At 37.6% G+C, this 26,604-nt stretch overlaps 1 protein-coding gene across 1 annotated transcript in view; it reads left to right on the top strand.

Annotated features, from left to right (window-relative positions):
* Positions 1-26,604, top strand: part of LOC118913449 (T cell receptor alpha chain MC.7.G5-like) — a 582,985-nt gene that overhangs the window by 75,950 nt on the left and 480,431 nt on the right. The gene's annotated exons all lie outside the window — the stretch shown is intronic.

Here is a 26,604-nt window from a genome sequence, read left to right as displayed (position 1 = left end):
CTAAGCCAAGAGTTCTTAGACCTGACACCAAAAGCATAGCCCATAAAAGATAAAAGATTCTGCAAAAGACCATCTAAAAAGGATGAAAAGACAAGTTGCAGACTGAGAAAAACCACACTTTGTCCCACAAATGACTAGCATCTAGAATAAAGAACTTTTAAAGCTAAACAGTAAATAAAGCAACAATCCAATTAGAATATGGACAAAGAAATACGTCACTAAAAAAGACATACAGACAGCAAATAAACATACGAAAACATATTCAACATCATTATCCATTACAAAAATGCAGATTTAAACTACAATGAGATATTACTACACACCTGTCATAATGGCAAAAGTAAAATTTGTGACAACTCCATTCTTCCATATGTGGTAGCTCTTGTCACTCTTTAAAAAATTTTAGCCATTTTGGTGTGTATGTAGTGATATCATATTGTGGATTTAATTTACATTTTGTTGGTGAGTAATGATGTTGAACACTTTTTCCTAAGCATATTAGCCATTTGGATAATTTCTTTTGAGAAATGTCACTTCACGTCATTTGCCCATGTTTCTGTGGGTTGTAAGATATTTATTTCATTTTTATTATTTTAAAATTTATTGGCAAGTTATATATCCTATACTCTAGTTATTTGTCTCATATATGTTGCACAAAAATTTTAGCCTAGTCATATCTCGCTTTTCCACTCTCAATGGTGTATTTGGGGAACATAAGTGTTTAATTTTTTGAGTGTTACTTATTTATTTATTTTTAATGGTTGCTGTTTTTTCTTTTTATTCAAGTATCATTGATACACAATCTTATATTGGTTTCAAGTATACAACGCAGTGGTTCAACAGTTACCTATATTATTAAATCTTAACCCCAACTAGTACAGTTGCTATCTCTCAACATGAGATGTTACAGAATAACTGATTATATTCTCCATGCTGTACTACTATCCACATGACAAACTTACATTATGATTGAGAATTTTGTGCCCATTTATCCCCTTCACCCACCCCACCCATCCACCCCTGCCACTTCCCCATGGTAACCACCAGTAACTTCTCAGTGTCTATGAGTCTACTGCTATTTTGTTCATTTTGCTTTGTTTTGTTTTAGATTCCACAAGTAAGTGAAGTCATATGGTGTTTGTCTTTCTCCACTGGGCTTATTTCACTTGGTATAATACCCTCTAGGTCTATCCATGCTGTTGCAAATGGCAGGATTTCTTTTTTTTTAATGGCTGAATGGTATTCCATTGTGTATATGTACCACTTCTTCTTTATCCATTCATCTATTGATGGACACTTTGGTTGTTTGTTCCTATAACTTGGCTATTGTAAATAATGCAGCAATAAACACAGGGATGCATATATCTTTTTAAATTAAGGATTTTGTTTTCTTTGGGTAAATTCCTAGAAGTGGAATTACTGGGTCATGTGGTATTTTTTTTTAGGAACCTCCATATTGCTTTCTATATAGTTGTACCAATTTATATTCCAGCCAACAGTTCTCTCCAACCCATTTCTCTGCACCCTTGCCAATACTTGCTATTTCTTTTCTTTTGGATGGTGGTCATTCTAACTGGTGTGAGGTGATATCTCATCATGGTTTTGATTTGTATTTCCCTGATGATTAGCAATATAGAGCATCTTTTCATATACCTGTTGATATATGTACTTCTTCATTGGAGAAATGTCTGTTCATGTCCTCTGGCCATTTTTTAATTGATGTATTTGGGTTTATTTGGTGTTGATTATATGAGGTCTTTATATATTTTGGATGTTAACCCTTATTGGATAAATGGTTTATAAATATATTCTCCCATACTGTAGATTACCATTTTGTTCTGCTGATGGTGTCCTTTGCTGTACAGAAGCTTTTTAATTTGATGTAGTCCCACTTGTTCATTTTTATTTTGTTTCTGTTTCCCAGGGAGATGTGTCCAGAAAAAAATTGCTTATGCTTATATTCAAGAGATTTTTACCTATGACTTCTTCTAAGAGTTTTATGGTTTCATGTCTTACATCTTGGATCCATTTTGAGTTTGCTACTATGTATGGAGTTAACAATAATCCAGTTTCATTCTCTTGCATATAGATGTCCAGTTTTCCCAACACCAGTTACTGAAGATGCTGTCTTTTCCCCACTGTATATTCAGAGCTCCTTGATCATATATCAATTGACCATATATGTGTGGGTTTATTTCTGGGCTCTCCATTCTGTTCCATTGTTCTATGGGTCTGTTCTTGTGCCAGTACCATACTGTTTTGATTACTGTAGCTTTGTAGTATAACTTGAAGTCAGGGAGTGTAATACCCCCAGTTTTGTTCTTTCTCAGGATTGCTTTGGCTTTTCAGGTTCTTTTGTGGTTCCATATGTATTTTATGAATTATTTGTTCTAGTTCATTGAAAAATGCCATTCATATTTTGATAGGGATTGCATTGAATCTGTAAATAGTTTTGGGCAGGATGGCCATTTTGACAATATTAAATCTTTCTATCCATGAACATGGGATAAATTTTCATTTATTGGTGACTTCTTTCATTTCTCTTATGAGGGTCTTATAGTTTTCACAGTAAAGGTCTTTCACTTCCTTGGCTAGGTTTGTTCCTAGGTAGTTTATTCTTTTTGATGCAATTATAATTGGAATTGTTTTCCTGATTTCTTTTTCTGCTAATTCATTGTTAGTATATTGGAATGCAACAGATTTCTGTGTATTAATTTTGTATCCTGCAACTCTGCTGAATGTAGTTATTAGTTCGAATAGTTTTTTGTTGGAGTATTTAGAGTTTTTTATCATATAATATCATGTCATTTGCAAATAGTGACAGTTTTACTTCTTCCTTACAATTTGGGTGTCTTTTATATCTTTATCTTGTCTGATTGCCATGGCTAGGCCCTCTAGTACTATGTTTAATAAAAGTGGTAAAAGTGGACATCCTTGTCTTGTTCCTGAGCTTAGAGGAAAAGCTTTCAGCTTTTTGCCATTGAGTATGATGTTAGCTGTGCATTTGTGTTATATGGCCTTTATTATTTTAAGGTATGCTCCCTCTATTCCCATTGTGTTGAGAGTTTTCATCACAAGTGGATGGTGAATTTGTTAAATGTTTTTTAAGCATCTGTTGAGATGATCATGTAGTTTTTATCCTTCTTTTTGTTAATGTGATTTATGACATTGATTGATTTATTGTACCATCCTTGCATCCCTGGACTAAATCACACTTGGTTGTGATGGATTATCCTTTTGATGTACTTTTGAATTTGGTTTGCTCATATTTTGTTGAGGATTTTTGCATCTATGTCCGTCAGAGATATTTGTCTGTAATTTTCATTTTTTGTAGTATATTTGTCTGGTTTTGGTATTAGAGTGATGCTGGCCTCATAGAATGAATTTGGAGGTATTTCCTCCTCTTCCACCTTTTTGAATACTTTAAGAAGGATGGGTATTAGCTCTTTTGTAAATTCTTGGTAGAACTCAGCTGTGAAGACTTGTGGTCTTGGACTTTTGTTTGTTGGGAGTTTTTCGATTACCAGTTCACTTTCATTGCTGGTGATTTGTCTGTTCAGATTTTCTATTTCTTCTTTGGTCAGTCTTGGAAGGTTGTATTTTTCAACAAAGTTGTCCATTTCTTCTAGGTTATCCAACTTATTGGCATATAATTTTTCATAGAATTCTCTAATAATTCTTTGTATTCTGTGATATCTGTTGTGACTATTTTTTCTTCATTTCTAGCTTTATTTGTGTACTCTTTTTTCTTTCTTGATAAGTGTGCTAGACATTTGTGTATTTTCTTTATCTTCTCATAAAACCAGCTTCTGGTTTCACTGATTTTTTTCTGTTGTTTTATTCTTCTGTATTTTATTTATTTCTGCTCTGATCTTCATTATGTCCTGCCTTCTACTAACTTTGGGTTTCACGTTCTTTTTCAAGTCTCTTTAATTGCAAGTTTAGATTGTTTATTTGGGATTGTTCTTGTTTCTTGAGGTAGGCCTGTATTGCTATGTACTTGCCCCTTAGAACCACTTTTGCGGATTCCCACAAATTTTGGACTGTTGTGTTTTTGTTTTCATTTGTCTCCATGTACAGCTTAATTTCCATTTTAATTTGTTCATTGATCCATTGATTATTTGGAAGTGTGTTTAGCCTCCATGTGTTTGTAGTTTTTTTTTTCTTTGTGTAATTTATTTCTAGTTTCATACCATTGTGGTCTGAAAAGTTGCTCAATACAATTTAAATCTTTTTGAATTTATTGAATATGTTTTTGTGGCCTAGTATGTGATCTATTCTGGAGAAAATTCCGTGTATACTTGAGGAAAATGTGTGTTCTGCTGCTTTTGGGTGGAATGTTCTGTAGATATTTATTAAGTCCATCTGCTCTAATTTATTGTTCAGTGCCTCTGTTTCCTTATTTATTTTCTGTCTGTTTAATCTGCTTATTGATGTGGGTGGTGTGTTAAAGTCTCCTAAAATTAATCAGTTGCAGTCTATTTCACCCTTTAATTCTGTTAGTATTTGTTTTACATATTTAGGTGCTCCTATGTTAGACCCATGGATATTTATAATGGTTATATCCTCTTGTTGGGTTGATCCCTTTATTCTTATGTAATGTCCTTCTTTGTCTCTTGTTATTTTCTTTCTTTTGATATCTATTTTGTCTGATATAAGTACAGCTACTCTTGCTTTTCTCTCCTTTTCATTTGCATGAAATATCTGTACTATTCTCTTCACTTTCAGTCTGTGTATATCTTTAGGTCTGAAATGAGTCTCTTGTAGGCAGCATATAGATGAGTCTTGTTTCTTTATTCATTCTGCCACTCTGTGTCCTTTGATTGGTATATTCAGTCAGTTTACATTTAAGGTATTTCTTGATAGGCATCTACTTATTGCCATTTTATTAATCATTTCCTGGTTGCTTTTATAGTTCCTCTCTGTTCCTTTCTTCCTCTCTTATTCTCTTCTCTTGTTATTTCATGGTTTTCTTTTGTGTTGTTATTGGATTTCTATTTTTAAATTTTTTTTGTATCTGTTAATAGGCTTTAGATTTGTGTTTACCATAAGGCTCAAGGATAGCTTCCTGACTATATAACAGTCTATATTAAGTTAATGATTACTCTATTTCAAACATAATTTAAAATGACTTTTTTCTTCTTCTTCCTCTATACTTTTTATATTAGATATCATAATCTACATTTTTTTGTGTATCCCTTGACTGATTTTGTGTATAGTTGTTTTTACTACTTTTGTTTTGTTATAATTTCATACTTGCTTGGGAAGTAATTGTTGTAATATGTTTACTATGGGTTTATTTTCACTGTTGAAAGCTATTTAGCCTTAGGAACATTTCCATCTACAGCAGTCCTTTTAACATACCCTATAATGCTAGTGTAGTGATTATAAAATCTTTGAGCCTTGTTTTTGTTTATCTAGAAATTGTTTAATCTCTGCTTCAAATTTGCATGATAATCATGCTGGTAAAAGATTCTTGGTTGAAGGTCCTTCTGTTTCAATACATTAAATATTTCATGCCACAATCTTCTGGCCTGTAAAGTTTCTGCTGAGAAGTCTGCTGATAGCCTGATGAGGTGTTCCTTATAAGTAATCTTTTTTCTCTCTTTGGCTGCTTTCAGTACTCTCTCCTTCCCCTTAGTCTTTGTCATTTTAATTATTACATGTCTTGGTGTTGCCTTCCTGGTATTCCTTTTGTTAGAGGCTCTCTGCACTTCCATTACCTGAGTGTCTATTTCTTTCCCCAGATTAGGGAAGTTTTCAACAATTTTTCTTCAAAGATGGTTTCTATTCCTCTTCTTACAGAACTCCTATTATGCAAATACTGTTTCATTTGTAGTGTCACACAGCTCTGTTAGCATTCTTTCATTCTTAAGATTCTTTTTTCTCTCTATTCCTCAGCTTCATTTTTTTCCTGCTCTCTAATTTCCATCTCATTGATTGTCTCCTTTCTTGTAGCAATTTATTATTTATTCCCTCTTCTGTGTATTTCATTTCAGTCTCTTTATTCTTCTGCTCTGAGTGGTTCTTTTTCAGATTTTATATTTCTTTTTTGAAGTTCTCCCTGAGATCATTAATACTTTTCTTCAGATCAGCAAGCATATTTATGATTGTTATTTTGAAATCTTTATCAAGAAAATCAGTGATCTCTGTTTCATTTAGCCCTCTTTCTGGTGTCTTATCCTGTAGTTTTATTTGGAACATACTCCTCTTCCTCTTCATTTTGTCAGGGTTTCTGTGTTTCTTCCTTTGTATTAGGTGGATCTGTTATACTTTCTGGTCTAGAGAGTGATGGCTTCATGAAGAAGGCATCCTGTGGTGGTCTGAAACTCAAGAATCTTTCCTCTCCAGTGCCTGGCTCTCCTTTGCAGTAAAGCCCCAGTTGCTGTTGGTGGGCAATGGGCAGGGCTGCTTTTCTTTCTGTCTGCTGGCATCCTTTGTGTTCAGAGTGGCAGATCCTCTGCTTGGATTTTTTGCAGGTGGGGCCACCCTCTGCCTGCTCTGCAGAATGGTGGGGCTGCTGGGCTACAGGGGGAGGGAAGGGTTGAAGCAGGATGGCATTGAGTCATATTGCTGTCACGGTCCCTAGCAGTGGCGGGGCTGCCATGGGGAGGAAGGAGCACTCAGAACTGGCTCCTGCAGACACCTCTCTAATTGGGCTGAGACAGGAGTGTGAAAGCTGGGAAAGCCTCCTTTTGCCTGCTAGACAGCAATGTCTGACACTGGGCTGCCTGGCCTTCTGGGCTGAGGGAGGGTTGGGGAAGTGTCATCTACTTGCCCTTTCTCCTGTGGAGAGAGCCCATCCAACCTTTGCCCCTCTGGCACCCTTCCCACCATTGGCATCTTTCAAACTGCTGCCTTTGTTTTGGGTCCCTGGGACCTGTGGAGCATGCCTATCCTCCACAAGTGTCTGGAGTCTCAGACTCCCAGAGTGCTCCAACTCTCCCTGGTGTCCAGCCCTGCTAATCACCAGAATCCAATGCAATGTCGAGTCATGTTCCCAGGGCAGATCTCCAGGGCCAGGTGGGCAGAGTTCCTCAGTGCCCACTCCCTCTCTGCTCTGCTCCTCTTCCTCCCACTTGTGGGCCTGGATGAGAGATGGGCTTGGATCCTGCTCAATCACGGTTCTGCCACTTACCATTCTCTGTGTGGTCTTCTCTTCTTCACCAGGTGTGGGTGGTCTGTTCTGCAGTCTTCAGGTCATTTTCAGATTTAGTTGTATCTGCTGTAGTTGCTTCCTTGCTGTGTGTTGGGAGGAGGTTTCTGCCTTGCCTCCCATCAGTTTTCCCCCTCCTCTTCCTGGTTGCTTTTTTTTTTTTTTTTTTGGTCTGTTACTTTTAAAGATATCTCTGCCCACTCCCAAGGTTATATAGAAATTCTCCTGTTTTCTTTTAGAATCTTTATAATTTAATCTATCATGCTTAAAGCTCTTATCCATTTGGAATTAAATTTTTGTATGATGCAAAGGAGGGGTCAAGGCATTTTTTAAAAATACAAGCAGTCAGTTGCTCCAGCACTTACCCTAAAAATATTATCTTTTTCTTCATTGAATTATATAGGTACCTTTGAAGAAAATCAATCAGTAGTGTATGTGTATGGGTCTATTTTGAGTTTATTGACCTTCATACTCAATATTAGTATTAAGTTTTACCGTCATACTAATAGACCATTCTGTCTTAATTACTAGGGTTTCATATAAATTATAAAACCTGGAAATGCAAATAAAACTTTCTTCTTTTTCAATGCTTATTCTAGATCTTTGTACAGAATTTTTAGAATTAGCTTCTCAACTTCTACTGTAAAAGGCTGTTAATAATTTGATTGGGTTTGTATTGAATTTATGGGTCAATGTAGAACAACTGACATCTTAACATATGGAGTCTTCTGATCCACATTATATCCTCCTCACTTATGCAGGTCCTCTCTAATTCCTTTCATTAATGTGTTGGAGTTTTTATTCTAGATGATTTGCATACCTCTAGTAAATTCATTCCCATGTTATTTGATACTAGTAAATTCATTCCCATGTTATTTGATAAATAGCATTTTAATTTTATTTTCCAATGCTTTTAGATAGAATCTAGAAGTAAAATTGACTTTTTGTTTATTGACTTTGCTTGACTCACCTATTAGTTCTAGTTCTTGTGGTTTGTCTACAGATCCTTTGTATTTTCTGTATGCACAAATGTATACTCTATGAATAAAAGTTGTTTTACCTCTTCCTTTCCAAACTTTCTATAATTAATTTCCTTTTCCTGGCTTGATTCCAGTATCTTCAGTATGATAGCAAATAGAAGTAGTGATAGAGCATTCCTTTGTCTTGTTATTGACCTTAGGGGGAATAATATTGACTTTGGTTATTTTCAAAGATACCTTTTATCAGATTCAGGAATTTCTCTTCTAATTCTGGATTGTTGAGTGTATTCATCATGCAAATGTCTTAGCGTTTTACTAAATACTCTTGTTTGTTTGCTTTTTAAAGTAAAGTAAGTAGATTGTTTTGGTTTTCATCATATGACCCTAGAGATAATATGACCTCCCAAAATTCAAGATGGAAAAAATCCGATAGACTGGACAAACATATTTTTAAATTCTCCAGAGTCATGCAGAATATTTTTTGTTTTTCAATATTATTTAAAATGCTAACTTTTAGTGGCCTCTACTGTCTTCTAAAAAAACAAACAAAAAAGTTATTGTTAATTACTTTTCTTCTGGCCTTAAGTATTTCAGTTTTTATCTGTTCTTATATTTTCACCAGCAGTGTTATTGGCTTATGTCCATGTGTGCATGTATGTGTGATTTGGTATAGAAGAGGCTCCCAATGTATACTTGTTAAATGAATGAAGTAGAACACTTACTCCCATATCTTCATAGTCTGGTTTTCGCCACATAAGTTTGGGAAGTTTATTGTCTATTGTTGAACTTCACCCACAGATCTAACCCTTGGAGTCTTTTGATTAAAATGTTTTCCATAAAATTGAAAGATTATATTTAGAATGTAAAGAGTTGCTCAGCATACCTTCTCCCACTAAGTTCGTGAATAATACCTTATCTTCTCATTCAGGAAATAGGTAACTCTTGAGTTCCCAGTCTGTACCAGCCTCTCATAAACATTGGCTAACATAGGCTTTTGAACCAGCTTTATATAAGGGAAGGTTAGAGAGAAAAGGAAAATTGAAGGGACACCAACAACTGAATATCTTAATGGGAAATATTACTGAAAAAAGGAATAAAAAACAATGAAAACTTTCCTTGGAGTTTTTGGAGTGTTTGGAGAAAACAACGACGAGTAGCACGTATTACAACTAAGATTCCCACCTTTAACTTTTAAGAAAGTCTTTCTAAAGATCATGGGGCTGATTTTTGGGAGTTTTAGTTATGCAGTTCATTCATTCAGTCACAAGAGGGGGCTGCTTCATCTGTCAACTTACAGTTCCTTTCTGAGAGAAGGGTTGGTAAGCTTATGTTTTCCACTGACATGCCACAGAAAATAGGAAAAATGACATACTTTTACACTCTTTAGATAAATGTACTTTATAATTCTTGTTGAGTGTGTGTGGTCAAGGATTCAGGGCCCTTAGCCCAGTAGCCTAAGCCTCCCTAAACACTTTCTCTGTTACCCTTCCATGATTATCCCTTACCTTCTCTTTTCCTTATATATGCTTCTTTTATCTTGCCTTTTCTAAACTTTTCTGCCACCCCCACTTCTGCTGCCTTGTTTTCTTTCCCTTCTGTCTCTTCCTCCTGCCTCAGTGTCCTTGGTGCACAGCACTAAAGCATGGTGTAGAGATGAGTATTAAGGACATTTGTTCAAGGAGCATGAGAGTGAACACCATTCATGTCATCGATTACTCTTTGAAGAATAGATGCATTGAGAAATGTCTAGCTAGATGACAGTAGATGCATAGGTCCTTTATAGGAAACCTGAGCTCCAAGAGGTTTAGGTTCAGTCTCAATGTTAGTAATTTCTCCTGTCCCCATGAGCACATCACTGCTTACTTTGGAATCTCATCTGGATTTTCTGGAATGTGGATGGGAATTTTCATACTGTACAGCACAGAGTTTGGTACTGTTTTCTGGGATTAAATGATACTTTCCATAAGCTCCACGGATCATTTGCCAATTTATTTGGTACATGGAGGAAGAAATGACAGAAGAAAGATTCTAGATAGACACATCCTTGAGACTGATTTTTCTTATCCAGAGACAAACTTTAAACCTCACAAATGATTGCAGTGGGTTGGGGATGTCTGGTTGATATTCTCACCTGATTTGGGGGACATGACTCAAACAAGGAGAGAACTGCTCTATCATTGGCTGAGAAGATCTTGGTGACAGCACAGTGGTCGCTGCACTTGTAGCTTTTACAGTAGCTGTTGCTTTTGTTTTCTGGAGACTCTTTAAGCCTAGGATAAGACACAAAGCCTGAGCTCTGGTCCATGATCCTAGTTTGTCCTTGAAGTATGGGGCTGGTGATTGGAGTAAGTGTGTTTCTGATCTTGGGTAAGTGTTTGTGCCTACTAAGGCATGACTTTGAGACCAAAGGACCTGATGGATTATTTGATTCCTATTCCTCTCCTTGTGCTTTATCCAGCATGCTATGAATGGAATTAAGAACTGATCTATGCATTTGCCTAGGGAGCACAAACCTCTCCATTTCAGGTGAAGTCATAGCCATGGTTCAAGAAGAGCCCTTAGCAGTATCCAGGTTGTAAGGAATCTCTGGGTTTATTGAGCCAAAGACCCACAGAGTAGAGCCTATGAAGTTTCTCATTCTTGGCATATATTTTTGCTCTCTATGATGAACACCAATGATATTTTTGCATTCTAGCAGGATACAAATAAAAACACTGGAGTAGGGGGTAGGACCAGATTGGTAAGGGAGTGTTGTACCCTTGATCCATAGAGTTACACTGATTTGTAGTCAGGAGCTAATTTGATTTTCTTGACCCCTCAGGGATTATGACTAATGCTAAGACCACCCAGACCAACTTCCAGGATCATGCTGAAGGTGAAGATGTAAACCTGCACTGTAACCACTCTACCATTGGTGGAAATGAGTATGTGCACTGGTATCGGCAAAATTTCAATCAGAGTCCACAGTATATAATTCACGGCTTAAGAGACACTGTGATTAAGAGCATGGCCTCTCTGACCATCGCAGCAGACAGGAAGTCCAGTACCTTGACCCTGCACAGGGTTACCCTGAGAGACGCCGCTGTGTACTACTGCATCCTGAGAAACGCACGCTGGGGCAGATGGGGCTGCACCTGTACAGTATCTCCCTGGGGTGGGGGAGGGAAGCAGCATCCATCAAAGCAAATCTAGAGCTATCTGGAAGAAGAAAATAAGAAAGAAGAAAGAAGGAAAATGAAGAGAAGAAAAAAAGGATAAGATGCATAAGGAAAAGAAAGGATGAAGGGAGAGAGGTCAAAGAACTCAGCACATCATTTGCTGATGTGTCTGAGAAGAATTATGAGACTAAGAATCATAAATTTAACATAACAATACAATGAAGAAGTACTAACAATTTGTCATGGCTTTTCCTGATGTCAATAGAATGTTGGTTTCAGTGTGTAAGCCTCAGTATAATAGGTAAAGAAAACAAAAATAATTCTGCTTGTCCCAAAAGCTTCTTTCATTTGGACTCAAGAGCAAGTCCAAACTCTTTAACACATACTTTTATAGTTGTTCCACTTACCAGAAAAAAATTGCTCTTTCTCTGAGAATGAAATATTTTTTGCTGCTAGTCTAGAGAATGCATATTTGTGATGAAGAAGTTTTATGGGTTTTTTGGGAAATAAACAAAAATTAAGCAAATCTTAATTTATTTTTATTTGTCTAGAAGTCCCAAATCTTTAGAGTCTTTATCACTTTTTTGATATTCCTTAAGCAACAACATACATAAAAGACTCAGGCAGAGCAAAAGTGAAAGCCCATGGCTATATCTGGTCCTTGATATGAGTGTGCACATTCACATCATATTCCTGGACCTTCAAAAACACTGAGAAAAATTTTCCTGGTACATAGGATGTGTACATAAATGTAAATTGCTATGATTATAATATTGTGGAAATTGTTTTGATTCCATGTGTGAGAGATGATGGAGCAGATATTTGTATTCAAGTCCTAGAAAGTACAGTGGGAGGTGCTAGGAGTGGTTTCCAAAGATTACCATATCTCTTTCCAGATCCCTCCAGTCACTTTTTCCACTCATTTCCTCCTTTTCACAGCTTTTGATCTTACTTTCCTTTCATTCTAAGACCATCCTCTGCCTCACGATATTTAAAAACACAAAGTACTGATACATATTTTGCTTTGTTTTGTTTTCTGAAGTATCTTCTGTAACTAGCATAGTACCCAACAAATAGCAGGTGCCCAATAAATATTTATTGAATAAATAAACATTCATGCCTGAAAATTTTACTAACAAACGTTAGGGATACAAGAATACAATAAAGTAATAAGGGTATGAGTTATATCTTCTATAAAAAAATAAGAGAGAGCCCAAGAATATCACATGGAGACATAATGAAGAGAGGGATATATTCCAAATCTTTATTTATTCACGTACTCATTAATTCCTCCCTTCCTATTTTTTCTTCTTTCCTGTATCCTTTCCTTTCTCTCTTGATTTCTATTTCCAATCATTATAGTGAAATGATATTAAAATAAAATTAGTGAAGTGAAATTAGTGATTGCCTATCATTATTTTGTCCTAAAGTATTTTGTTAAGCTCTTCCTGTGAAACTTCAATTCATTCCAATTCAAAATTCTCTATGACATCTTCATAGATCATGCCAAGTGGTATAAACTTCTTTTTCTATTAAAATTCTTAATATATTTGAGGTTGTTGGCACCAAAAATTTTGCAAGGTTAGAATGGCATTTAGCTAGAATCCCCTGGAAAGGGGCAAGGGTTTCTGTCAACTATAAAAAAGGAAACAGAAAAAATGTCTTGTAGACATCAGTTATACTCACAAACAATCCATTGCCATAACTAAGCCAATGAAGGTGTAACAGGGACATATGACAATTAAGCAATGCTATACCCCCAGGAAATTCAGTGCCTGCCAACCCTAAACCAGTCAACAAATTTAAAAAAGGCTTTTCTTATATGCCTGTCTTTTTCATCCCTGTTCAGAAATAATCCTCTACCAATCAAAAACAAAAAATTATGTGCTGTCTTAACACTGAATGTTTCTACTTTAAAATATATTGCTAAATTTATTTCCATAAATTGAAAAATTAATTGGTAGTTTTTAACACAATTGTCATTAGTTTTACTACCAGTTCTGCCATTAGAGATTTACTATCAGTGGATGACTCACAAGAAACATAACAGCATTTAAGAAGTCTGAGCTCCATTGACACACTTTATCTATTGACTTTTATTTCACACAAGTAATATAGGTTAAATCAGGAGGGCACTTAACAGTGCACCTTGAGGATTCTACTGTTTCACAGACTCTACCTGTTAAGCATGTCTGAGAGACTGATTCCAAAGTTAGGAGAATATCTGATTCATTCTTCCACAGTTGCTTGGAATGGGCAACACACAAAATGATTTTCAAGTTAACATGCCACCAGAAGTAGATAATGAGATAAGAAACTAATAAACAATTGTATACACATAGAGTATGGGGAAGAAATATCCCCAGGACATACAAGAGGAGAAAACTTCTGAAAATAATTTATTTTAGTGATCATAAAAAAAGTGTGGAAAACTGCATCATCAATGTAGTAAGTGGTGACTGTCAAACATCTAGCAAAAAAATCTGAAAGTAGAGACAAATATTGAAAGAATGAGATGAGTAGATGGAGATAGAAGATAAAATTAATAAAGCAGTGTTACAATAAAAATTGGAAAACATTGGCACTATCTGCCAAGGATAAAGGATATTTTAATAAATGGCATCCAATAATTCGTCTTACGGAAAAAATGCATCTTCACCTTTATATCATGTGTCAGTAGCAGTTCAGATAGAGTGTAGATCTGAATGTAAGAATAAAATAGAAAGCTTGTAGAAGAAAACAAAATTTTCATTATTTTGTGTTAGATAAACTTTTCTTAAATAGGATACAAGAATATCTAAGCACCAAAATTGGACCATTCTAAAACTGCCATGAAAATTGTTATTTCAAGAGTTGAAAGGGTAGCCTTTCTATTTGCAAAGATATTTGCAGCAATTATTATCATCAAAAGGCTTGTTTTGATTAAAAAAAGATGCTCAAATCAACAAGAAAACAAACTGATATAAAAGGAAAAGTCTTAAGTAGGCACTTCATGAAAGAAGACATTCAGTGGCCAATGAACATGTCATTTCTATGAAGTCCAAAAGCAGACATAAGAAATCTTTACTGTAGCAGCCTGCACTAAATAACAGTATGGTCAGGACAGTGTTACCCATGGAACAGAACCATTAAGGTCATAAAGGGAGCTGTGAATTGTTGGTAATGTTCTGTTTCTTGATTTGGCTGTTGGTTATAAGAGTGTATCAGTTTTCTGAAAATGTATCAAGCTGAACACTTACAATATATATTTATAACCTTTTATGTACATTATACTCCAATAAAAACTTAAGTGATACATGGCTTCATACTTATTAAAAGATGATATGTGAACAAAAACTAACCTTTCAGGTCCTTTCATCCTGTTTTTCATTTTTTTGTGCCTAAAATACCTGAGTAAACAGACATGACTTCAGATGCCAGGTAAGCCTGGCCCTCTGTTAAAAGGCCATAGAAGAACAGTGTGATAATGATCTTTTTCCTCTACCTGTAATACAAATGTAGGACTTATGACCCTTGATAAGTAGTACCAGGGAGCCTAGCTGTCAACATTTTGGGTTATTAGAAAAAATAGAAAATTCTATTGAATAGGAAAGGATGATAAATCACTCCGGATACTTACATCTTTTTTTTTCCTTTTTTCTATCTTGGCCACTTTGTGTATGTGTGTGCATGTGCTCTTTTTTGTTGTTGTTGAGTATAGTGGATATGCAATATTATATTGGTTTCAGATGCACAACATAACGATTCCACAATTATTGAAACATCATGAAATGCTCCCCATGATAAGCACAGTTCCCAGCTGCCACCACACAAAGATACTACAATATTACTGACTGTATTCCCTGTGCTGTACTTCATCCCCACGACTATTATTTTATAATTGAGGTTTATATTTCTTTATTCCCTTCACCTGTTTCTCCCCTTTCCCTAATCCCTCCACGGCAACCACCAGTTTTTTATGAGTCTGTTTCTGGTTTGTTCGTTTGTCTTATAGTGTAGACTTCACTTGATCAGAACACAGTATGTTCTGACCCCAAGCTGCAGAAATCTGGGGAAGGTGTGTGATTTTATCTAGCAACATCGTAACTAATAAAACATCAGGATTCTATGGATGAAGAAGTAAAGTGAGTATTTGTAGGGGACGAGTGGTTCCTGCCATCGCCTTAGCCATCAAAGGGCTCCCATCGCACTGTGGCATATTATGGGTGCAATAACATTTGTTAGCCAACATATTTGCCATAACTAACATTACCTAAGAGTCTAGTGCTTGGTTCCAGTGTGCCATAATGGTGTGTAAGGGAGCTCATCTAGTCAGGGGAATGTGTTGATTGATTGCATTTATAAGAAGCTATGGACTCCTAATTAAGAAACGAAGCAAAAGAAGATAAGGGAGGAGGAGGGTGGTGTGAGAAGAGCAGCGGAAATCTCCTCCCAAAACCACATATATCTATGAAAATGTAACAAAGACAACCCTTCGTAGAATAAAGACCAGAGGACACAGGACAATATACAGACCACATCCGCACCTGAGAGAACCCAGCACCTCGCGAAGGGGGTAAGATACAAGCCCCGGCCCGGCGGGAGCCGAGCGCCCATCCCCCCAACTCCCGGCAGGAGAAGAATAGGCAGAGCGGGAGGGAGACGGAGCACAGGGCTGCCGAACACCCAGCCCCAGCCATCGGGGCCAGAGTGCAGGGATCTGGATACTAGGAAAACAGGGCAGCAAGAACAGTGAGCGGGCACTGGAGGCCGGGCGCCGGAGAACACCAGAAAAGCGAGCGACCTTTTTTTTTTTTTTTTGCTGTTTTGTTTTGGCGAGCGTTTTTAGGAAGTCTTAAAGGGATAAGGACCCCAATACTAGGGAAACAGGGCAGTAAGACTGGTGAGCAGATGCCTGAGGCTGGTGCCGGAGAATAAAGAAAAACGAGCAGCCACCTTTTTTTTTTTTATTATTAAAAAAATTTTTTTTCTTTTTTTAATTTAAATTTTTTTTTTTTGTGGTCGTTGTTTTGTTTTGGTGGGTGCTTTTTGGAAGTCTTAAAGGGGCAGGGTGGGACAATGAATCCAGAGGTAGGGAATCCGGGGATCTCTGGGCACCCTAACCCCTGGGCTGCAGGGAGCAGGGAGGCCCCTTACGGAGATAAACAGCCTCCCAGCAGCTCCTGCTCCAACGCGACTCCACCATTTTGGAGTAGCTGCCCGAGCCAGGCCACGCCCACAGCAACAGCGGAGATTAACTCCATAGCAGCCGGGCAGGAAGCAGAAACCCTGTCTGCGCGCAGCTGCGCAGCACAAGCCACTAGAGGTCGCTGTTCTCCCAGGAGAGGAGGGCCACAAACCAACAAGAAGGGAAGTTCTTCCAGCCGTCACTCGTCCCAGCTCTGCAAACTATTCCTATCACCACGAAAAGGCAAAGCTACAGGCAGACAAAGATCAGAGAGACAACACCAGAGAAGGAGACAGACCTAACCAGTCTCCCTAAAAAAGAATTCAAAATAAGAATCATAAACATGCTGACAGAGATGCAGAGAAATACGCAAGAGAAATGGGATGAAGTCCGGAGGGAGATCACAGATGCCAGAAAGGAGATTGCAGAAATGAAACAAACTCTGGAACAGTTTATAAGCAGAATGGATAGGATGCAAGAGGCCATTAATGGAATTGAAACCAGAGAGCAGGAACGCATAGAAGCTGACATAGAGAGAGATAAAAGGATCTCCAGGAATGAAACAATGTTAAGAGAACTGTGTGACCAATCCAAAAGGAACAATATCCTTATTATAGGGATTCCAGAAGAAGAACAGAGAGGAAAAGAGATGGAAAGTATCTTAGAAGAAATAATTGCTGAAAACTTCCCCAAACTGGGGGAGGAAATAATCGAACAGACCACGGAAATACACAGAACCCCCAACAGAAAGGATCCAAGAAGGGCAACACCAAGACACATAATAATTAAAATGGCAAAGATCAAGGACAAGGAAAGAGTGTTAAAGGCAGCTAGAGAGAAAAAGGTCACCTATAAAGGAAAACCCATCAGGCTAACATCAGACTTCTCGACAGAAACCCTACAGGCCAGAAGAGAATGGCATGATATATTTAATACAATGAAACAGAAGGGCCTTGAACCAAGGATACTGTATCCAGCACGACTATCATTCAAATATGACGGTGGGATTAAACAATTCCCAGACAAACAAAAGCTGAGGGAATTTGCTTCCCACAAACCACCTCTACAGGACATCTTACAGGGACTGCTCTAGATGGGAGCACTCCTAGAAAGAGCACAGCACAAAACACCCAACATATGAAGAATCGAGGAGGAGGAATAAGAAGGGAGAGAAGAAAAGAATCTCCAGACAGTGTATATAACAGCTCAATAAGCGAGCTAAGTTAGATAGTAAGATACTAAAGAGGCTAACCTTGAACCTTTGGTAACCACGAATTTAAAGCCCGCAATGGCAATAAGTACATATCTTTCAATAGTCACCCTAAATGTTAATGGGTTGAATGCACCAATCAAAAGACACAGAGTAATAGAATGGATAAAAAAGCAAGACCCATCTATATGCTGCTTACAAGAAACTCACCTCAAACCCAAAGACATGTACAGACTAAAAGTGAAGGGATGGAAAAACATATTTCAAGCAAACAACAGCAAGAAGAAAGCAGGGGTTGCAGTACTAATATCAGACAAAATAGACTTCAAAACAAAGAAAGTAACAAGAGATAAAGCAGGACACTACATAATGACAAAGGGCTCAGTCCAACAAGAGGATATAACCATTCTAAATATATATGCACCCAACACAGGAGCACCAGCATATGTGAAACAAATACTAACAGAACTAAAGAGGGAAATAGACTGCAATGCATTCATTCTAGGAGACTTCAACACACCACTCACCCCAAAGGATAGATCCACTGGGCAGAAAATAAGTAAGGACATGGAAGCACTGAACAACACAGTAGAGCAGATGGACCTAATAGACATCTATAGAACTCTACATCCAAAAGCAACAGGATACACATTCTTCTCAAGTGCACATGGAGCATTCTCCAGAATAGACCACATACTAGGCCACAAAAAGAGCCTCAGTAAATTCCAAAAGATTGAAATTCTACCAACCAACTTTTCAGACCACAAAGGCATAAAACTAGAAATAAACTGTACAAAGAAAGCAAAGAGGCTCACAAACACATGGAGGCTTAACAACACGCTCCTAAATAATCAATGGATCAATGACCAAATGAAAATGGAGATCCAGCAATATATGGAAACAAACGACAACAACAACACTAAGCCCCAACTTCTGTGGGACGCAGCAAAAGCAGTCTTAAGAGGAAAGTATATAGCAATCCAAGCATATTTAAAAAAGGAAGAACAATCCCAAATGAGTGGTCTAATGTCACAATTATCGAAATTGGAAAAAAAAGAACAAATGAGGCCTAAGGTCAGCAGAAGGAGGGACATAATAAAGATCAGAGAAGAAATAAATAAAATTGAGAAGAATAAAACAATAGCAAAAATCAATGAAACCAAGAGCTGGTTCTTCGAGAAAATAAACAAAATAGATAAGCCTCTAGCCAGACTTATTAAGAAGAAAAGAGAGTCAACACAAATCAACAGTATCAGAAACGAGAAAGGAAAAATCACGATGGACCCCACAGAAATACAAAGAATTATTAGAGAATACTATGAAAACCTATATGCTAACAAGCTGGGAAACCTAGGAGAAATGGACAACTTCCTAGAAAAATACAACCTTCCACGATTGACCCAGAAAGAAATAGAAAATCTAAACAGACCAATTACCAGCAACGAAATTGAAGCTGTAATCAAAAAACTACCAAAGAACAAAACCCCCGGGCCAGATGGATTTACCTCGGAATTTTATCACAAATACAGGGAAGACATAATACCTATTCTCCTTAGAGTTTTCCAAAAAATGGAGGAGGAGGGGATACTCCCAAACTCATTCTATGAAGCTAACATCACCCTAATACCAAAACCAGGCAAAGACCCCACCAAAAAAGAAAACTACAGACCAATATCCCTGATGAACGTAGATGCAAAAATACTCAACAAAATATTAGCAAACCGAATTCAAAAATACATCAAAAGGATCATACACCATGACCAAGTGGGATTCATCCCCGGGATGCAAGGATGGTACAATATTCAAAAATCCATCAACATCACCCACCACATCAACAAAAAGAAAGACAAAAACCACATGATCATCTCCATAGATGCTGAAAAAGCATTTGACAAAGTTCAACATTCATTCATGATAAAAACTCTCAGCAAAATGGGAGTAGAGGGCAAGTACCTCAACATAATAAAGGCCATCTATGATAAACCCACAGCCAACATTATATTGAACAGCGAGAAGCTGAAAGCATTTCCTCTGAGATCGGGAACTAGACAGGGATGCCCACTCTCTCCACTGTTATTTAACATAGTACTGGAGGTCCTAGCCACGGCAATCAGACAAAACAAAGAAATACAAGGAATCCAGATTGGTAAAGAAGAAGTTAAACTGTCACTATTTGCAGATGACATGATACTGTACATAAAAAACCCTAAAGACTCCACCCCAAAACTACTAGAACTGACATCAGAATACAGCAAAGTTGCAGGATACAAAACACACAGAAATCTGTGGCTTTCCTATACATTAACAATGAACCAACAGAAAGAGAAATCAGGAAAACAACTCCATTCACAATTGCATCAAAATAAATAAAATATCTAGGAATAAACCTAACCAAAGAAGTGAAAGACTTATACTCTGAAAACTACAAGTCACTCTTAAGAGAAATTAAAGGGGACACTAACAGATGGAAACTCATCCCATGCTCGTGGCTAGGAAGAATTAATATCGTTAAAATGGCCATCCTGCCCAAAGCAATATACAGATTTGATGCAATCCCGATGAAACTACCAGCAACATTCTTCAATGAACTGGAACAAATAATTCAAAAATTCATATGGAAACACCAAAGACCCCGAATAGCCAAAGCAATCCTGAGAAAGAAGAATAAAGTAGGGGGTTCTCACTCCCCAACTTCAAGCTCTACTATAAAGCCATAGTAATCAAGACAATTTGGTACTGGCACAAGAGCAGAGCCACAGACCAATGGAACAGACTAGAGAATCCAGACATTAACTGAAACATATATGTTCAATTAATATTTGATAAAGGAGCCATGCACATACAATGGCGAAATGACAGTCTCTTCAACAGATGGTGCTGGCAAAACTGGACAGCTACGTATAGGAGAATGAAACTGGACCATTGTCTAACCCCATATACAAAAGTAAATTCAAAATGGATCAAAGACCTGAATGTAAGTCATGAAACCATTAAACTCTTGGAAGAAAACTTAGGCAAAAACCTCTTAGACATAAACATGAGTGACATCTTCTTGTACATATCTCCCCGGGCAAGGAAAACAACAGCAAAAATGAATAAGTGGGACTATATTAAGCTGAAAAGCTTCTGTACAGCCAAAGACACCATCAATAGAACAAAAAGGAACCCTACAGTATGGGAGAATATATTTGAAAATGACACATCCGATAAAGGCTTGACATCCAGAATATATAAGGAGCTCACACGCCTCAACAAACAAAAAACAAATAACCCAATTAAAAAATGGGCAGAGGAACTGAACAGACAGTTCTCCAAAAAAGAAATACAGATGGCCAACAGACACATGAAAAGATGCTCCACATCGCTAATTATCAGAGAGATGCAAATTAAAACTACAATGAGGTATCACCTCACACCAGTAAGGATGGCTGCCATCCAAAAGACAAACAACAACAAATGTTGGCGAGGCTGTGGAGAAAGGGGAACCCTCCTACACTGCTGGTGGGAATGTAAGTTAGTTCAACCATTGTGGAAAGCAGTATGGAGGTATATCAAAATGCTCAAAACGGACTTACCATTTGACCCAGGAATTCCACTCCTAGGAATTTACCCTAAGAACGCAGCAATCAAGTTTGAGAAAGATCAGTGCACCCCTATGTTTATTGCAGCACTATTTACAATAGCCAAGAATTGGAAGCAACCTAAATGTCCATCAATAGATGAATGGATAAAGAAGATGTGGTACATATACACAATGGAATACTACTCAGCCATAAGAAAAGGGCAAATCCAACCATTTGCAGCAACATGGATGGAGCTGGAGGGTATTATGCTCAGTGAAACAAGCCAGGCAGAGAAAGAGAAATACCAAATGATTTCACTTATCTGTGGAATATAAGAACAAAGGAAAAACTGAAGGAACAAAACAGCAGCAGAATCACAGAACTCAAGAATGGACTAACAGGTACCAAAGGGAAAGGACTGGGGAGGATGGGTGGGTAGGGAGGGATAAGAGGGGGGGAGAAGTAGAAGGGTATTAAGATTAGCATGCATGGGGGGGTAGGAGAAAAGGGAGGGCTGTACAACACAGAGAAGGCAAGTAGTGATTCTACAATATTTTGCTATGCTGATGGACAGTGACTGTAAAGGTGTTTATAGGGGGGACCTGGTATAGGGGAGAGCCTAGTAAACATAATATTCATCATGCAAGTGTAGATTAGTGATACCAAAGAAAAAAAAAGGGCAGTTCCTGTGTGGTAACCTCCAATGAGTTCTACAGAAGAGTATAAAGTGCATATAAAAGTGTAGGCAAAGGGTCTGTTTGTGTTTATACAGAGGATCAAAGCCTAATTGGGCCACCCCGAAAATGAACTAAGATACGATATGAAAAAGAACTTCCAACATCAGCACTTTCTGGAAGACTCATGCCAGAAGATGATCATCAAAAAACACCAACAAAGATCCACGCACTGCTACAGCTGTAGATGCACTCATCCCACCAGTTCCTGGACTTGCCATGGGAATGAGGAAGGAGATATCTAGTCTGGCCTGTGCATACAGTAAAACAACAAATTTGACTCGATCTATACTGTTGGAACTCAATCAAGAATTAGGAGAAGTGCAAATTGTAGCTCTCCAAAATCTTACAACTACAGACTATTTACTGTTAAAAGAACATAAGGGATGTGAACATTCCCCAGGAATGGGTTGTTTTAATTTGTCTGATTTCTCTCAGACTGTTCAAGTTCAGTTGGAGAATATCCACCATATCATAGACACGTTTTCACAAATGCCTAAGGTGCCTAACTGGTTTTCTTGGTTTCACTGGAGATGGCTGGTAATTACAGGTATGCTTTGGTTAAGTAACTATACTCCTATTATGTTAACGTGTGTGCGCAATTTAAGTAGTAGCTTAAAACCTATACATGCTGAAGTTACACTACAAGAAGTTATGTCAAAGAAATAATCAATCTTCCCATATTTTCTTCCGCCTGCTACTTCTATAGCTTTTCTTCTTCCTTCCTAATTACAACCCTTAAATAGAATTCGTGCCTCATATAGAATTTACCGAGTATCATAATTCTTCCAAGTGGTAAAGATACCTCAAGACAAATGCTGGGCATAGAAGCTACAGGGCATAAATATGCAAAGAAATACAAAGCTAACCATTTCAAACAATAAGGCTTCTCTTTCACTTACCAACTTTACATTTCCCTGTATGGCCCCGGAAGATGACTGGTTAGCCAGAGACGGGTAAGATTCCTCAAGGGAGGAACAACCTAAGACAGGCACAGTCGCAGGGGGGTCATCAGGTGAGAAATTGGGGATCAACAGAGGTGAGGCTTAGAACCTCACCCCCCCTGTTCTGAGAGAAATCTTCTGCATACGTGGATGTTTTATTGCCCTGGTCTAGCTTGGATTAACACATAGTCTACAGGCACACACCTGATCATCTACATTTGCTCTCTTACAACACTAAACTATGTTTTCTACCTTTATCTTGTATCTACCTACCACTTCAGCATTTTATTAAAAATAATAATAATAAAGAGAGAAATGTGGTATCCACATATAAATCAAGTATAAAAATCAAATGAGTATTCATATTTGAACTGACTGTTTATAGTTCATAATGCATGAGCAAAACCGAAGGTTTCTGTGATGACTGCCCTTGTACTGTTCACCATGTAAGAACTTATTCACTATGTAAGAATTTGTTCTCCATGTAAGAGCTTGTTTGTTATGCCTCAGAAGATTGGAGACTGACGAAAATTAGGGTTGGGGTGGATTAATGATTGTGCATTGAGCATTGACTCCCCTATACAGAATTTTATTGTTGTTAACAACCATTTGATCAATAAATATGAGAGATGCCCTCACACAAAAAAAAAAAGTACACACTTCCAATGGTAAAATAATAAGTAACCGGGATGTAATGAATATAGTCAAGATATTGTAACAGCTTGGTATGGTGACAGCTGGTACCTAGAATTGTCATGTATATAAATGTTGAATCACTATGTTGTACACCTGAAACTAATGTAATGTAATACTGTGTGTCAACTACCCTTCAATAAAAAATAATTACCTACAAAAAAGAAAAAAAGAAGATAAGAGAGGAATGATGTTCAGGAGGAAAGTGGAGGAGTCAGATACTTAAATTGTCAATAGGAGTAGATAGGAAAACAAGAAAGAAGATTCACAGTCAACCTAAATGGACATTTTGATGCCCACCTCTGTTGCGGAGATCTGGGCTTGTTCACAGAGCGCAGCCACAGTGGGACTGCAGGGACATGTTCCCGGTGTGCCCTCTGTCGTGTGGGTTTTGAATGTGAGGTAGAAATACTTTTCTTTAGGGTTTCTATCTATAAATAGAAAATCTTTCTACTTTGGCCTCTAAATCCCCACTCTGCTGTAAACAAACATTCAGCAGCTCCTGTGAGAACTCCTCCCACATGCTCTCTGAAACGTGACTCGGTCTGGGACACAGCTGCTTTCTCTTGTGGCTGCTCCTTGTTCTCCCTCATTTAAACCACCTCAGATTTAGACCGAGGGACGGCATTCTCTTCACCACCCCCCAGAGAAGCGCAGACAAGTGCTTTGAGGTCATGCCTTTCACCCCTACTTTTCTGTACCCCGCTTTTCACCATCATTTTTATAAACACCAGAACCCTTATAGATTAAAGATGCTAACCCAGCTAGTAATAGTCCACCATAATCTAAAATACCTCATGACTTAAGTGTCCATATGGACAATTCAGAGAGAACACTGAGCTCAACTTTCAAGACTGTTCATTAGAACTCCCTTCAGCCATTAACTCGCATGCCTACACTTTAGACATATCTGATGATAATTCTCCAGTTAGATGCCTCCATTACCAAAATCTTACAACTTGTCTAAGTACTTACATCCTTACATTCAGTTACTTCTACTGTGCTTACTCTTTGATATATATGATCATTCAGTCCCCTGATCTGTTGTTGTCAGAGGCTTCTTCTTTTATTTTCTTATCTATAACACCTAAACACCACAGCCCTGCTTCAATCAGTCTTTAGTCCTTAACCTCATTGTCCTTGCCCCACTTCTGTGTCCTAACAGTGATCTTATTAATTCCCAACCATAGATCAATATCTGCCTCTTATAATGTATACTTTGTCTGATAAGCAGAGTTCAAGCTAATCACACAGGTTGCAGACTGGTGTCATTAATACCTGTTCATCTTCAATACTAAATAGGCCCATAGTGTTGCCACGAAAATATTCCTTTTCTCTATAATCATCTCCCATTGTCACTTCCTACAGTGACAATTTCAAAACTTTTCACAATCCTCTGACTCTTAACCCAGAACCTCCCTCCTCCATTCATTCTCTTGGGTGGCACTTAATTTCTATTTATAAGAACAAAAAAGATTCCACTCCAAGTTAATAGATGTTTCAATTTCCTGCCTTCAACCCCTCAAAATTACTGAATTCCAAACCAACCCTTTCCTCTTTCATTCCAATAAAATTTCAAATAACTATCCTTCCCTTACCAAAACTTGGTCCTTCTGTGATCCCTATTCCAATCCCATCTGTCTCCTCAGAACTTTGATCCATTGCTTATGGATTCTTTCCAAAAGCCTATATATATATATATATATATATATATATATATATAAATCTGTACAAACCCTACTATTACCACTTCAACATCCTTGTCTAGTTAATGCCATGCCTCTTCCCCCTGTTCAGAGTTTAACCTCTGGAAAAAGACTTCTATATTCAAATCTTCTTCCTTGTCTCATCTCTCTGCCTCATCCCACTGCAGTTTAGCTTTTGTGGAAAAGACTCACATCATGATCCTTATGCTATTAGAAATAGACACATTTCAGTTATCATCTTACTAGTGGACATTTCTTCAGCATTTGCTCTGTTGAGCATTCCTTCCTTCTTAAAATTCCTTTTCTGCTCTCTTTCAGGACACCAGTCACTTCTGAATTGCCTCTTACCCTCTGGACTCCCTTTTGAGGTTTCTTGGATACTTTTTTCACTGCCCATCTCTTCAATGTTTGGGTTCCTTGGGGATTTCCTTTAGTTTGCCTTCTTTTCTGAGGTTTGCTCTGAGTGTTTTTGGTGAAATCACCATCTACTCTTAAGGCATAATAGTGTATCATAGATCCCATAACGTGAGCAACTGGCCTTGGAGTCTGATAGAATTAGGTTCTAATCCTTGTGTGCTTGGACAAATTACTTGACTTCATAAAGAGTTGATTTCCCTTCTCCTAAGTGATGCCTGTATCTAATAAAGGGCTATTGTGCTAAATTATCAGTGGCTATTAACACAAATTCTTGAATCAGACCAATGGGACAAATTCTAGTTGTCACTGTGACCTTGGACAAATTGCATCCTTCCTTCCATGCTTCAGCTTCCTCCCTTGTAAAATGAGGATGATAATGTGATTTATTTCAGAGGATTAAACAATGCTACTTAATTCATAAGATTAAAATAGCCTGTTAATAAGCAGACCCCTGAAAACACTTGTCAGATTATAACACTAAGAAATTCAAACCTAGATAGAAACAGAAAGGATATGGGGTGTAAACATCTGAAGACTCAATTTATTTCTATATTTGACCTCCAGAGGGGGATGTTGCACGCTCTGGGGATGTCTCCCTAATAAAAGTTCTATGTCACTCTGAGCTTCTTCATCTCACAGCTCACTGAGGTGCACATTCTAAGCAGGCTCAACACCATGAATAGTCATTGCCAAGGAATCATGTCTAACTAATAGTCTCTAGAATCTGCCTAAACAAGGATCTCCTTTCCAGTTAACAAGGACTCAGAATACTCTGGCACATTCCTTCCTGCTCCTCAAGAGAGATCTTCCGAATAGAGCTGTCAGCTTCCTCACTGCCAGCTATGCTTTCAGTGTCCAGTCTGCTGTTTGGGATGC

This window comes from Manis pentadactyla, chromosome 11, assembly GCF_030020395.1.
Source record: "Manis pentadactyla isolate mManPen7 chromosome 11, mManPen7.hap1, whole genome shotgun sequence".
NCBI classification, from domain to species: domain Eukaryota; kingdom Metazoa; phylum Chordata; class Mammalia; order Pholidota; family Manidae; genus Manis; species Manis pentadactyla.
The sequence above is the reverse complement of the archived record's forward strand: the minus strand, read 5'-3'. Positions and strand labels throughout refer to the sequence as shown.